This window comes from Stegostoma tigrinum, chromosome 15, assembly GCF_030684315.1.
Source record: "Stegostoma tigrinum isolate sSteTig4 chromosome 15, sSteTig4.hap1, whole genome shotgun sequence".
Taxonomy (NCBI): Eukaryota; Metazoa; Chordata; class Chondrichthyes; order Orectolobiformes; family Stegostomatidae; genus Stegostoma; species Stegostoma tigrinum.
In genome coordinates, this window is record NC_081368.1 from 58771540 (window position 1) to 58787217 (window position 15678).

Consider the following 15678-nt stretch of genomic DNA (forward strand, 5'->3'; position numbering starts at 1 on the left):
ATATTCTGTCTTATCTGCTTTTTTTTTTGCCGTAGGGAAGCAGCAGCTTTGAAGATGTGTATGTTATTATTACTTTTAATAGGTTCATCTCTGGAATGTTGCAATGGAATATTAACTCCACTTTCAATTTCATTTTTGGACTGATTTCCCAGGTATCATGTGGCATATTGCATCCAGTTCCCTGATAATACTCTTAAGACCCCAGGCATAATTATCATGAACCAATTAAATTCATTTGTGTTTCTTGATTAAGTTACCAGAGGTAGTTATAATATCATTAGCAGATTGACACCCTAGCAGATAATTTGTCAGAAAAAAAAAGCCAGAGCATCGTAAAACAAGATTTAGTATTTTTTGAAAGTTTTAATGCTTAAATTGAATTATTTTTACACGGTCTGGAAATCTGGCAATTTATTTGATTTCTTGAATGTTGGATGTGTTACTGCATACTGGACACAGTTCTTATTCATTGCAATTGCTATCCCCTTTGTTTAGAAAAATTGGAAAGTGCTAAACAAATCTTACTGGCTGTAAAAATGTGTGTCTGACTGAAACTCCCGTATTATAACATTTATGAGTAATTTTTTAAGATTTTGAAAAGTTCATGGACTTTGTCTGGGTTATACTTTGTTAAAGATGAGCTGCTTGTAGTTAACATGGAGATAGGAACGCTAATGAGTTACGAGAATGATGTTTGCTTCTTTTTTTCCTGTGCCCAATTTGCAATACTGAATATATTTCTTTCCTCTGTAGCCATGGATAAAAAGAAAATTCAGGCTCATAGGGTAAATAATGAGCAAATGAATGATTCAGTTGCAACTGATAGACTGCCTGATAAAGTCCAATTTAATAGCATCAGTTAAAAGAAGTAACTCTGGATTATACGTTTTACCTTCTGTCAATCAAGGCATTGTTGCTAACTTAAAGAAGGATGATCCAATTTCTAAACTTAACAAAGCATTTGGGTGTAATAAGATCAGACTACTCGGTACAAACATAAATCATGCCTTTGAGTAGTAGATTATTGAGTATTTCAAGTGGATCTCAGTGATGTTTTTAAACAAAGTTTATAAATCAAGATATATATTTGCATATGCATTTGTACGCTGATGGTTAGAAAAAGGAGCACATATTCTGTAATAACAAGGTTATTACATCCCGCCCCCTTGACCTGTCCATCCTCCCTGGACTGACCTGTCCATCCTCCCCACCTACACTCACCTTTACTGGCTCCATCCCCCCCTCTTTAACTTGTCTGTCTCCTCTCCACCTATCATCTCCTCTATCCATCTTCGATCCGCCTCCCCCTCTCTTCCTATTTATTTCAGAACCTTCTTCTCCTCCCACATTTCTGGTGAAGGGTCTCAGCCCAAAACTTCAGCTTTCCTGCTCTTAAGATGCTGCTGGGCCTGCTGTGTTCATCCAACTGCACACCTTGTTATTCGGATTGTCCAGCATCTGCAGTTCCTGTTCTCTCTGACACATATTCTGTGATGGGCCAGACTCTTGCACCACTGGAACAAGAGTCACCACTCTTCAGCATGGCCTCACCTCCACTGATGCCCTTGCTGCTATGAGTCCTTGCTGGACCTCGCCAATGAAGTCACATCTAATGCCATTGGTTATCACACCAGCCCAAACTTGACTCCAATGCCTCCAGGAGTCTGCTTCGGGCCCACCTTACCGATGCAGCCACTGCTGGCTGCTGTCATTAGGTCTCATACTGACCCCAACGTATAATACATATAGTAACGTATAATAATATACGTTATTATATGTATTATATTATAATACATATAATAATGTATGTTTGTATAGCGCTTTAACATTATCAAGTCCTCCAAGGATTAATATTAAACTGAACATGCCACCAACTCACACAAGATTTCAGTCAGATGAACAAAAGCTTTGAACATGAGGGACATTCGAAAGAAGAGTCTTACGGGAAGGGAGAAAGATAGAGGCATGGAGTTGTGTAGGGAAGTAAAACCAGAGCTCAAGGCTGAGATAACTAGAGCCCCAGGCAATAATGTCACAGCAATTAAACTTGGGGATTCTCCTGAGTCTGGAATAAGAGAAGTGCAGATTTCTTTGAGGACTGTGGGACTTGAGATTACAGGGATAGGAAGTCATGGAGAGATTTCAAACAACGATGACAATGTGTAAATGAAGACACAGTGCTTGACTCAAAGTTCTAACTGGTCAGCAAGCTCAGAAATGTTAGGGGAATGAGACTTGGTGTGAGTTAAAATGTGGGATCCTTTAGATGATCTTGAGTTTGTGGAGGGCACAATGTGGGACATCAGTCAGGAATACATCAGAGTATTAAGACAAGGAGTGGTGTACTTCATTTGTTACAAAATACAACGAGAAGTGTTGCACAGTGTCACCATTCTCTGGCGACATCTTAAAACACAGGAAAATAAACCAAAACATAGAACACAAAGGCAGAAAAATAAAGAAACAGTGCGCAATTTTACAGTCATTCCTGCTAAGTATTCTGCCATGGGCCCATTGACCAGCCACAAGTAGCCTTTACTGCACCACTGGAACAAGAGTCACCACTCTTCTGCATGGCCTCACCTCCACTGATGCCCTTGCTGCTATGAGTCCTTGCTGGACCTCGCCAATGAAGTCGCATCCGATGCCACTGGTTATCACACCAGCCCAGATTTGACTCCAATGCCACCAGGAGTCTGCTTCGGGCCCACCTTACCGATGCAGCCACTGCTGGCTTCTGCCATTAGGTCTCATACTGACCCCAAACACACCACCACCACTGCTTCATGAATCTGCACTGGACACAAACACCTGCTGGGAACCCAAGTTCGCCTCTGCCACAGCAAGGATGAGTTAGTGCGAGGACCGCCCCATTGGTACGGAAGCACTGGGCTCATTGGCCAACTGCCAAGTGTCTGCACTGTGCTCATTTCGAGCCTGTGCTGGGCTCACTCGCCACAGCCAATGGCATCACCACAACTGAGCTCTTCAACAAGAGGTAAGTAAGAGAAAAAAATGAAAAGAAGTGGGAAAGGAAAGTGAATGGAAAAGAAATAAAAATACAAGCAGACAGCATGGACAAGACCCAGGAACCCTTCTCCACCATGATCTCAGCGGGCGAAGAATGCCTTCCTAAAAAGGCATTGCTGAAAGTTTCAGTGACAGGTGAGTGAACACAGAAGCCAAGACTGGCAACATTACAGAAGTAGAAATCAGTCACAGTGTGTGGCTCAAATCCGTAGCCAGCAGCTCAACTCAGAGTTAAATGTGAAATCAAGATTGCAAATGACCTGCATTAGTTTCAGACTGTTACCAGGGAGACTGATTGATTCACTTGCTAGGAAATGGAGTTTGGAGCAAGGTTTGGAACAAATGGCTTTGATCTGCCAAATGCTTAAATGGAAGAAATTTCTGCTCATCAAGTACTGAATAATTATTATGATGAAGCAACTTGTACCAAGAGCGAAAACAGAGACAGAGAAGTGGGAGAGTGTGAGCTGGGGAGAAGAAGAGTGGATAGTTTATCAAAAACAGCTGGAAAGTGATAGAAATAGGACGAAAGAGAAAAGAATAGCTATGTGGAATATCTCAGATTAATGGGCCTTTGAGCTGGGCTCAGTGAGGATGTTACAAGACGTTAAAATCTCCTCGTGGGGAGGAGGAAAGATGAGACCCCAAAAATTTCATCAATCCAGTTACATGGATATTAGAGTAGGAAAGAATGGTTGTCTTTGACCCTGAAGGTCAACTAAGAAAGAGGTAGGAGCAGCCACAAGTCTAAGAAGTGGCATACATCTGGAACAGCAGTGTAGTCGGTGGTATTTGTAAATGCAGAGATTGTAATAGAGACAATTGTAAATCTTGGAAAAGTGGTTTCTCTTATGACAGAGAAAGTTGCAGGGGCAGATCATGATAGTGGGCTGAATGAATGAAAGGAAAGTGAAATTAATTTTTTTTATTTCATATATGGGTGGCAACATCAAGACAAGAAACAATCAGTGATCTTATTTCGCTAAAGTCTAGCAAGGAAGGCAGTCACTTTGACATAATTCATGATTGTTATCTTTGTAAATATGAAGGCAAGTTTTATCCAGGATAGATGTGGGAAATTAAGGTATATCATATTATTACCACCTCTCAATAGGCTTCACTGTAAGGCAGCTCTAACATTAATACCAGAGTTTTTTTAAAAAATTTAGTATTCAGATTGTAATTAACATTACAAAGGATCAAAAGTTAGCTGAATTCCCTTTTCTCAGAGCTGGTGCCATGCTGTGTAGTTCGAAGGAATGTTAGAAGCTAGCTCTTTGTGACATGTATTTTGGCGCTGTATATGTTAATCACAGCAACCTTTGCAGATATAACAAGTGTACAAAATGTTGATGTTGCCTTGGGGTGACATTGGCTGCTCGAGAAGGAACATGTAATTCCAGAGCAAGAAGTTTAAGTAAATCTTCGAATGATCACAGTACCAAAGATGCCATTGTGTTTGTGTTGGTCCTTTCAAAGTGTCACTCCTGTGCTATTTCCTCATAGCCCTGCATTTGTTTTTCCATTTCACATAATGATCTAATTCCCTTATGAAAGCCAAAATTGACACTATTTCCAACACAATTTAGGCAGTGCACCCCAAATATAAGCCACTGTGCTGCATGAAAATATTTTTCCACATATCACCATTTGATTTGCCAACTACTTTTAAACCTGTGTTGCTTGGTTCTCAATCCTACCACCAATGGAAATATCTTTTCCCTTTCTAATCTGCCCATACCCTTCATGGTTTTGAATCCCTTTATCAAATCTCTTCTTGCTCTTCTCTTTTTCAAGGAAAATAGTCTCCAACGTTTCCGTGTATTTAACCATAGCCAGTTTCCAGTATAATACATGTAGGAATTAATCTTGGACAAATGTACTGGAGAAAGGAAGTGCAAATGGATCCAGTTTTGAATTGTAATTACTATGAAGCACTCTCCTTGACCTCTCCCTTCACCTGAGGCATGGTAACCCTCAGGTTAAAACACTATCGTTGATCTCTCTCTGATGAGGGAGCAGCCTATGATCTGGTAACGCAATGGTGACTTTACCTTCTTGATAACATTTTATACATCTGCACAGAACGAATATAAAACTGTTGCTTTATTCTGCTTAAGCATCGTCACTTTTGATTTTAGTTATAGTCATGAATGACTGCATTATACCTAGAAGGTAAACAAAACAATGGGTTGAGTTTTACCAAACATTGGCCAAGTGTCAATTTCGAGAAATTTCAACCGAATGTTTCTCTGGTGAGTTCCAGCGAGTTATCGCAGCTAATTCCCCCAGCTCACTTCATTATATACACGCTACCCTTGCATTGTGCCTCACTATTGCTGCTGTGCACTCCACAATGGCAGAAGCACTCACCGTGACCAGAATCTCCCAGAATTCCTGATGCCAGGGCCATATATATGCCAAGCCCTGCATTAGGTCGAGTTCTGACAGCCAGGAGCTGTCCTTTACATTACATCCGGTGGGTGAAGAATGAAAAGGAAATGCCTGTAAGGGCATATAGATGGCACTTCATTAAAGCACAAGTTTGCAACTATATTTGAATTGTTATCTTATATCACCTGCTTGATCACCCGTTTGATCAACTGTCATTGCAACTACAACTGCAAAGGTGAAGTTACACAGGCTACCCATACCTGGCACCCTGTTATATCCCTGTCTTAGAGAATACTGCTGTTTTGCCAATGCCCGGGATGACATTATATCTTGTCATTACTTAGGACTGACTTGGAAGGACAATGCTATTTAAAAAATTACTACAGTCCTGGTGGACCTCTGTGTAGCTCCCTGACTGGTTGCACTGGATTTGCTGGATTGACTGTGATCCACTCTCAGACTGTCATAATATGAAACCCCTGCCCCTGAATGTACCAAGTGCCCAACTGACCACGTAAAAGCATCTGAACTGATATTGGATAGTGCCATTGACTGAATGTGGTCGAACACCTTGACTTAGGCCTGTTCCCCTTCAACTGTAAGACGTGGCCATTTGTTGGAAGCACATTGTGTGTTTGCTGTAAAAGTTGCTGGAACGTGCTGTATGTGTAAAATTATTGTGGCATGGTGTCATACACCCATATGTCACCCCCCTCGACTAAAACATTGCTGGCAGCCGTGAGAATCTACCTGGCTTTATGCTTGCACGTTCAGACAAGGAAAGACAAAAAAGAAACTAAGCTAGTAAGTTCTGAATGAGGTGAGACACAAAAAAAAACAAAAAAAGCAAAGAAGAGACGTTTGAGTGGGCATTAGTGAGCAGTAAGAGAGCATGCTGAGAGCCTTGAGGCACACGCTGCTCCCATCTATGACATAAGCAAGTACCTCCACCCATGGGTAAGCGATCTAGAAGCTGCATTCCAGTGTAAGGTGTTGATATGCTTCAAAGCACAACATTGAAATGAAGAAATGTACCGTAAGTGAGTCAGAGATGTACGATGATGATGCGGTGATACTTAAGCATGTCTGTTTCCAACCTCCATGGATGAAGGTTGCAAGCAGTTGATACCTGTGGAGCCTACCGTGAAATGTTGAGGACTGCTGGCCAGATGGAGGCCTGGATGAGCACGTGTTATCGTGTATTAACTCTGATATTCATGTCAGGCATTTTCAGTATCTAGCTTCTGCCTAGGGCGAGAATAACAAACTTCATATAACTGAAGTATGAATGGACAATAATTAGATGGCAATGTTTGGAAATTGGCCTCTTGATGCGCTCAAAATTTCTGCCCTGCTGTTCAAGTCTTTGAGTGTGCAAAATTGGATGACACTTTCTTGACATTGAGAACCATGTTTTCCCAACTGACTCGCCTTTGCTCCTGTCGTTCACCCAACATTATCTGAAGGAGCAAACAAAGGAATTGACCAAGTTTTCAGAATGAAAATATTCGCATTGGAACAAATTTACCTGTTAGATAATGTTACCAACTTAGAATTTGTGTGGTAGTTATTAATTAATTTGTCAAGTAAATAGCCAAGCATAATGAGAGTATGCCATGAAAGTGTGTATATTTAATGAGGGAGCAGCACAAAATTATGAGACAAGTCACTAGGGCTATGGACGGAAACCTTTCTTGAAACTCCCCAAAATTAACAGCCAAATTTTGGAAAAATTCAGCTCAATATGATGTGAATAATGTAACTCATGTTTGAGGATAAAATAGAAGTTAGTTGAGATAAGCCAAGTCCTCTCTGTTGAAGGCTTAATGTTTTTGTTTTCTCGTGAACATTTCTTGAAAAATTGTTTTTGTTGAAAATCAACAAGCTCCAAGGTAAAGGTAAAATCAGCATAGTCCCAAAGGGGGAAGGGGACTGTTCTCTTAGGAGAGGGAGAGTTGAACCTGAGGGTCCCTGCACCTCAGCTGGGGGATGAGATTGAAATGCCAGAATCGCATGGTAACCTCAGCCACTGTGGGAATTGAGCCTTCGCTGTTGACATCACTCTACATCGCTAACCAGCTAAGAAGGATGTCTAGCATGTTTGTTGTTCTTCCCTCCAGACAAATGTGCAGTGTTATTGGTGGGGTATTTTCTACTTGAGACTTCTGGATGTTATTGGAAGTAAAGAAAAGTCATTTCCTTTTTGAGACTCATTTTGCCAGATGACCAGAAATGAAATCACCATCAGCTTCCTCTTTGGATTAGGTATTGAATGGATTGTGTTCTGACTTAGATGACTAGGCCACAAACTGAGACACTTGACAACGCAGCATTAGGTAGAATATTTCAGATTACAGCACTGATTTTCTTTTATATCCATTCACAGGATTTGGATGTCACTGTGTAGACCAGTGTTTATTGCCCAGCCCTAATTGTCCTTGAGAAAGTAGTGGAACACCACCTTCTTACACCATTGTGGCCATGGGGAGTACAGGTGGGGGTTACATTCTCAATACTGGTAAACAGGGTTTTTCCATGTTTTTTGTAACCCACCAACCACATTATTGTAAGCAGATAAGAAAAAATACATTAAAACCCAACATAGACAAATGATAATTGCATAAATTGATAATTAAGCTTCTTTAATTTTATAATCTTGCCTGGATTAATAGTACATTTATGAGTTTAGCACTGGTAGCTGCCTAGATTTTGAGTCATGCCGTAACACTCGTACTACATACAGGGAGAGCTTTCAGACGTCAGTTGACAGTGGTTTGAAATGCTATCATGGGAACTTGTCAATTTTCTGTCACTTCAGAATGAAGGTGTAAATATCTAGATTCTGGTATAAAAACTGAAGTTTTATAACGTCATTTAGATATGAGTGATTGATGAGCATAAACTTTCTTTCTAATCCTATTACTAGCTGTAAACAAACCAAAATGGCTTTAAAATTGGTTTTTTCAAACTTCAATATTAAATTCTGCTTCTATGGAGATCCCTTATACAGAAAACAAATCTTTCATCTAATGTTTATTTAAATGCCACAGGGTTTAGACTATATTGAGTACATTTTTATTTGTATGTTTTAAATATGTTATTAAAAATACTTGTTTCAATATATGTAAATTATTCAGTTTAAGAAACATAATGTGTAAAGTAACATTAAAAAGCTTTTTCATATGTAGGAATAATAGAGCCAGATAAAATGTCATTTATTACTATCACAAACAATTTTATATTCCAAATCTAAAAATTTGGTTTTGTTCTCACCCAACTTGGTTCAATGGTGAAACAAATCTAATATGATAACTTAATAACTCGAATGCAATTGAATCCTGTTCCTGAGAGAGAATCCTGTAGTGTTTTCACTATATTTTGTATTGTTGCTGACTATCTGAGCAATAAGTTAGTTTTTGTCGTTGAAGACTTGACTACCATACATGAGTAAACGGAGATAACAAGGTGTAGAGCTGGATGAGCACAGCAGACCAAGCAGCATCAGAGAACAAAGAACAAAGAAAATTACAGCACAGGAACAGGCCCTGCAGCCATCCAAGCTTGCGCCGATTGAGATCCTCTGTCTAAGCCTATCATCTATTTTCTAAGAGTCTGTATCTCTTTGCTCCCTGCCCATCCATATACCTGTCCAGATACATCTTAAAAGACCCTAACGCGTCTGCATCTACGACCTCCGCTGGCAACACATTCCAGGCACTCACCACCCTCTGCGTAAAGAACTTTCCACGCATATCTCCCATTAACTTTTCTCCTCTCACCTTGAACTCATGACCCCTAGTAATTGAATCCCCCACTCTGGGGGAAAAAGCTTCTTGCTATACGCCTTGTCTATACCCCTCATGATTTTTTAGACCTCAATCAGGTCCCCCTTCAATCTCCGTCTTTCTAATGAAAATAAGCCTAATCTACTCAACCTTTCTTCATAGCTAGCACCCTCCATACCAGGCAACATCCTGGTGAACTTCCTCTGCACCCTCTCCAAAGCATCTATATCCTTTTGATAATGTGGCAACCGGATCTGTACACAGTACTCCAAATGTGGCCGAACCAAATTTTCTAAGAAAATTTTCTGAAGAAGGGTCTAGGCCCGAAACGTCAGTCTTCCTACTCCTCTGCTGCTTGGCCTGCTATGGTCATCCAGCTCTGCACCTTGTTATCTCAGATTCTCCAGCATCTGCAGTTCCTACTACCTCTACCAAACATGAGTAAATTCTTTTGGTTTGTCGGTCTGGTTATTGTATTAGACTCACATTAACATTTATGTCATGATTCAGTCTACCATAAATTCATTTCAATTATCAAACATAAATCCAGTGTGGCAATCCAGGTTTAAGTAAGATTTTTTCCCCAAGCTGTGTGTATTGTATTTCCCTTTTTAGTATTTTCTAGTTCTGTCTCTGATCAGCTTAGCCGATTCCCAGGCACAGGCTTCAGGCCAAAGCTGTTGCAACTATCTTGGAATTGGTTTCAATTTTTACGCAATAAACTTATCATTTCTCCTAAATGGACATTCAAAATGCCACTGCCTTCTAAATGGATGCTTCGGCCTGAAGTAATTCGAGCCATTTTTGTGTGGTGGCTGATTTTCTCAGTAGCTATTGAGGACCAATAATTGATGCTTCAGGCCTGAGGTCTTTGTCCTTTTAGGTTGTTAGACAATTTGGACTCCAGACAGCACTGGTTGCTACTTTCAAATGGACTAATGGACGCTCCGGGCCCCTGCTGGATTTGACAATTTCAGTGCTTCAGTGATATATTAGCTGCTTCAGCACGTTTGTCAGCATGAGTCATCTGTTGCTTTCATATCATGATACAGATCTTGTCAGACGCCCATAACATTTGAAATGTATTTTCAAAGATTTGGCTTTTACAGGATATTTCGGGGAATACATGTGTTTGAACTTCATTTCTAACATTGAAAATAATTATTTGATGATTCATCCCCTTCTTTCCAGAGAGCAGGTTTGCTCTATCTCAGCCCCAGGTTAAAAGGAAAGAAGAAAACAGAGCTTGAAAAACTGAGAAAGGTGGTCCAAGTGTGAAAAGATGTAGGCAATAAAATTTTTTACATGCATCTTATGAAGTTAAACTGATTACTGTGATAAAATTTTGGTGGGAGTGCCCTGAAATTGTTGTTAATATGCAAAAGCATTTAACATAGCAGTTGTGAGACATTTTCATCAGCTATCTGAAAGATTTCCCTTCCCCTGGAAAGAACTGATTAATTGTGCAGTTAAATGCAGCCATTTATTTTTCTTGTGCTCATGAAATCTATATTTTAGATTGTTCAGACTATGCTAGAATCTTTGGAGGATGAAGTAAGAATATTGTGTCGGGTGTGAAAGATTTAATTTCAACAATAGGACATTCTCTCAGTTTTAGCACCTAGCACCATGAACTTTGTGTATGCAGTCCTGATTCATGTGTTCCAGCAATGCCCTGGATTTTGTGTCATCTTTGCATGCAATTCTTAACTTTTCAGTTAGGTCAGCCTTTCTTATTTGTATTTGAACAAGCCATCCTAATTGACTGATTCAGTGGCCTTTGTTCTGTCCTTCAGACTGTGCTGTACGTATGGAGTTCACCTTTACCTCTTCCCTTTCCCATGAATATATCAGAATGGTTGTAAGTTCTGTTCACAATCATTTTATTTTCCTAATTCATTCTTAGATACAGGTTCACTGTATAGTTTGTCCTGCTATTTTCATAACAAATAGGACTACCTTGATATAATGGAGTAGATTTTAATGTTTACTGCCTGGATGACAATCACAATCAAAGCAAAATGCAAAGACTGTAGCAAAGAGGGTAATAGGCACATAACAGAAACAAAAGCAGAAGGTGCTGGAAAAACTCAGCAGGTCTGGCAACATCTGTGAAGAAAAAATCAGAGTTAACTTTTCAGGTCCAATGACCCTTCCTCATAACCAGCATTTGCAGTTCTTTTATTTGGGTGTTTAACAGAACCCACCGAAGTTTTCACCCATTGAAGTTAACAGAAAGAAAGTCAGGCAGATATTGTGTCTGAGTGGAGAAGAAAATCAAAAATATTTGCTGGCAATTTAGGGATGTTTTAATTTCTTTATTGACAAAGGTTCCAACTATTCAGTGATTGCCGACTAAGATGCCAGCTGCCTTATCCTCCTGGTGCAAGGACCAATGCGTTTTGTATTAAAAGTCCCTTAAAAGAAACAAGTAAGGCAAATAGAATTTTGGATTGGAGTTCACAAATAGGGAAGTGCTGTTGCAACTGTACAGGATGCCGATGAGGCTGCACCTGGAGTACCGAGTGAGTTTTGGTCCTTGTATTTAAAAAAAGATATGCTAGTGTTGGATAGTGTTCAAAAGAGATTCACTTAGGTGATTCCTTGGATGGAGAGGTTGACTTATGATATCCTGATCAACAAGTTTTGCCTTTATTTGTTCATGTTTAATAGAAAGAGAGATGATCTTTTTGAAACATACAAGATTCTGAGGGGGCTTGAAATAGAAGATGTAAGAATATATTTACATTACTGGGGAAATCTCAAACTAAGAGACAGAGACAAAGGATATGGGAGCATCTGTATTAAAGTAAGATGCAAAGGAATTTCTTCTCTTGGATGTCTGAAAGGCCTGGAATTCTCTATTCCAAAAATTTGTCCAGTCTAGATCACTGCAAGTATTTAAATAGAAAGTAGATAGCTTGTTGAAATTTCAAAAAGTTGAAAGAGATGGAAAGCTGGCATGAAAGAGCAATAGAAGATGAAGCAAATCAGGTATGATTCTGTTGAATGGTGGGACAGACTTGCCGGGCCTACTCTTGGCTATATTTCTTATGGTTCTGTGTTCAAACGGCTGGTATATACATGCCAATAGATTATTTTTGGCAAAAGCAGACGTCCTAATTAAAAATTAACTTCATCGTCTGTGCTAGGTCATGACTATCTTAATTTAGGAGCAATGCAGTAAGGAAAATTTGTAATTTTAGTAAAATGTTTAAAGAATCTGTAAAATAATGTGTGTTTGAAGTAAAGATTTTCTATATTTTTCAAGAATTGTAAAAGGGATCAGGTGCAATTTTCTTGATTATCAAACAATAGTTCATGTGACCTCAAAACCCTTAGCCTAGAAGCAGTACTAGCCATAAGGAAGTTAGTAACGGAACTGTATAGCTGACTGACAAATGGAGAGGCACAGGCAGAGGAGCTGGAGGATAAAGACCATCAGCAGTGAATCTGTAAAGACTGATGCAGATGCAAAGAGGAAGAAGGCAAATCACAGATAATTCCTGAGAGGACGAGTAACAAATAAATCTCAGCACAAGGCCAGTTTTTCTGTTTGGCAGAAGGAGAGACGGGAGCTCGTGGAGAAAATGTTGAATACTAGGAAAGCTGTGAAAATAGCTAAGAAATGCGAAAGAGCTGGGTGCTTTCCAAGAAGCTGACAAACCATACACCATGTTTATTATTTGGTCAGTTGAAAAAAATGTTGGAAAATTATGTCATTAGGACTGCCATGATCCAAAGAGATGTGTGCCTTGCCTTGAAACTTGAGAATGAAAACTGTTTTCAGTTATGGTTCCTGACCTACCACCATAATAGAGCAGTGTATTGTGGCACATTGTGGATGTATGGAGTTACTCAGGCAGTGCTGCAGATACTTACAGTTGTGTAAGGTGTACTTTGTTGTGTTAAGTATTTAAGTTGAAATTTACCTTTTAAATTCAAGTATGGTTTACCTGTCAATTTGTGTGTATGTTTGTTTTGGTTCTAAATCGTCTTAGAAATAGTGGAATCTTATTAGTAATTTCTTCAATGGAGGCCGTTGAGTAAAATTGGTTATTTTTGTTTATGGTTCCCTGTTAGAATCATAGCAATGTCCACCAGCTGGTTCATGCATCTCTCCCTTGCCCTGCGACCTGATTCTTCCGATTGCTGTGATAATTTTGGTAACCCCAAAATCTGGATTTAATTTAAATGTAACAGTGTTCGCTTACATCAGGACCAAGGTTCTTGGAATGTGACATGAGGCTGCTACTGAAGCAATGCAACATAATTACTCACCACAACCATGATTGCTTCTGATTTGTTCAGCCACCTCCACTTTGTTTGAACTCCCATGTGGAATAAAAGCTTTACTTTGTTTGCACATACACGCAAATAACTGTGCACGTGCACAAACATTGCACAATAGAAACAATAAAAACAAATCCCACTGGAGGGGCCTCCTTTGAGATGCAGCTGTGTAAATGGCATAGTTTCACTCTGTGAGCATAGATTCCCACATGCAGCCTGTTGCTGCTTGAAATGTACTCAAATGTTCCAAGCAAGGCCTTCATGTTTTTCGTTACACCCCCCCATGAAAAATAATATTGTGCGCCTCTCAGAGAACACAGTGTGCGAGAGCAGAAATGTTATGGAGCTAATGTAGAGACCACTGTGATAGAAATGAGTCCACTTTGTAAATAGACCTTTCAATAAGTCTTAGGAAAATGTAGAACAAACTACAGACAGCACATGCAGTAGAGTGAAGGTTGTGCGGTTTCATCCTTTTCTCCTCTAAGTTTTGTGTTTTCTGAGTAAATCTTGTGCTACGTTAGGCAGATCTGTCCCTTCACACTAGATCGTGTAAAAACTGACGAGAAATTATCTGTTATAGTTCCCTGGAGAGAAATACCTTTCTCACAACCTCGGCAATTATGTGCTAGGCAAGAAGATCGGTGGGTGAGTTTTTCAACTTACCAGCAATTAAGGCCTTTAATAATTCAAGGTTTAGCCACATGCCACCTTGCTGATCACCTGCCACACTGGTGTGTGGGAAAGGTGGATACGTGTCCAATTGGGTAAATGTGGCAACCTACTTGCTGAGTTTGGGGGTGCCTCCAGTTGCCTCAATCCAATGTCTCTGCAAGCGTGTCACCAGTTTCGTGGATGCCTGATATATTCCCTTTTGTTTTCCTGTCAGCTCTTAGTAACCTCAGTATGGTGAGTTCTCACACAAATGGTCTCGAAAAGTTTGCCACCAAATGTACTCATTCCCACATTTGGAAGAAAATTGTGAAAATCCTGGCCATTTTAGCAGGAAAATAATTACCAAACCGTAAAAACAATCTTCTGAATTTGCTTAGAAGATGTATCCAATCAAGAAGTATTAGCTTTGATTCAACTGAATCTTAGCTGTTCATTGTACAAGTTAAATAAAATTGTTTTCCATACATTTCCTCTTCTTTTGTTTGACAGTTTAATCCTTCTGTCAGTTGATAGGAAATTAGGTGAGAAAATGAAATATGTAAAGTTAATAAATGTGAAAATTGCTGCACTTTCTCTCACACTTACAGTGAATGAATGTAGCTGCAGAACTTAAAATGAAGCTGTTATAAAATAATATAATCGGTTGGTCTTCTGATAATTAATTTTTCTTTTCTATTGTACATCTGTTAGAGAAGGAACGTTTTTATAATGGTTCAATTACTATTTTTGAGAACTGAAGGAATGTTTAATTTGCAAAATTTCATGCACAGCTAAAAAAGCAGTTATTCTTCAGAGCTAGTATAAGTAGAGAAGAAACAGGGTCACTGGATCAAATTGCCTTTACTCTTTTTTTTTAGTCGTCTTCATTATTCCTTGTGTTACAACCCATGACCTGCTATTTTCAATTCACTAATTCAACAAATGGCGTGTATTGCAGAGCAATTATTGTATAAACTAGTTTTAAGCAGTAACAGATTTGGTATCTGAGCAAGGTTGCTGTTTTAATTGAAAGGGAATGGAAAAGCCATCAGCAACATGGTGCTGCTGCCTGTAAGCCTGACCTCTTTCACAGGCTGTCATGGGACACCAAGAGAAGCAATAAACTCACCTCAAGTCTGTTATTCTCCTTCATTAAACTGAAGGTGGGGCCAGTTGCGTTTGATGTGCGCTTGAGGTTACAGAATGCCATCACTTAAAACAAAATGCGGTACAGTGTATCACTCTATGTAAAACATCTTCACTGAATGTATTCCACTGAAATTCAGTTTCAGGTGCAACTGGATTGACTCAATCTAAATCTGCTACCAAACGGGGCAAATATGTTGCATATACATTACAAGGTATTACACAGAATCAAAGTGAAAAATAGATCACCAAATATATCAGACAGTTGCTCATACTGTTCTGTATAGAAATGGGAGAAAACAACAGCTACAGTGATAGTTAAGTGAAGGAATGGGCATTGAAACATTTATTTAAATTCCTAACTATAAGCAAAAAT

The 15678-nt window shown here is 39.3% G+C and overlaps 1 protein-coding gene across 5 annotated transcripts in view; it reads left to right on the forward strand.

Moving 5' to 3' along the window:
* Positions 1 to 15678, forward strand: part of diaph2 (diaphanous-related formin 2) — a 632555-nt gene that overhangs the window by 552714 nt on the left and 64163 nt on the right. The window lies entirely within an intron of this gene.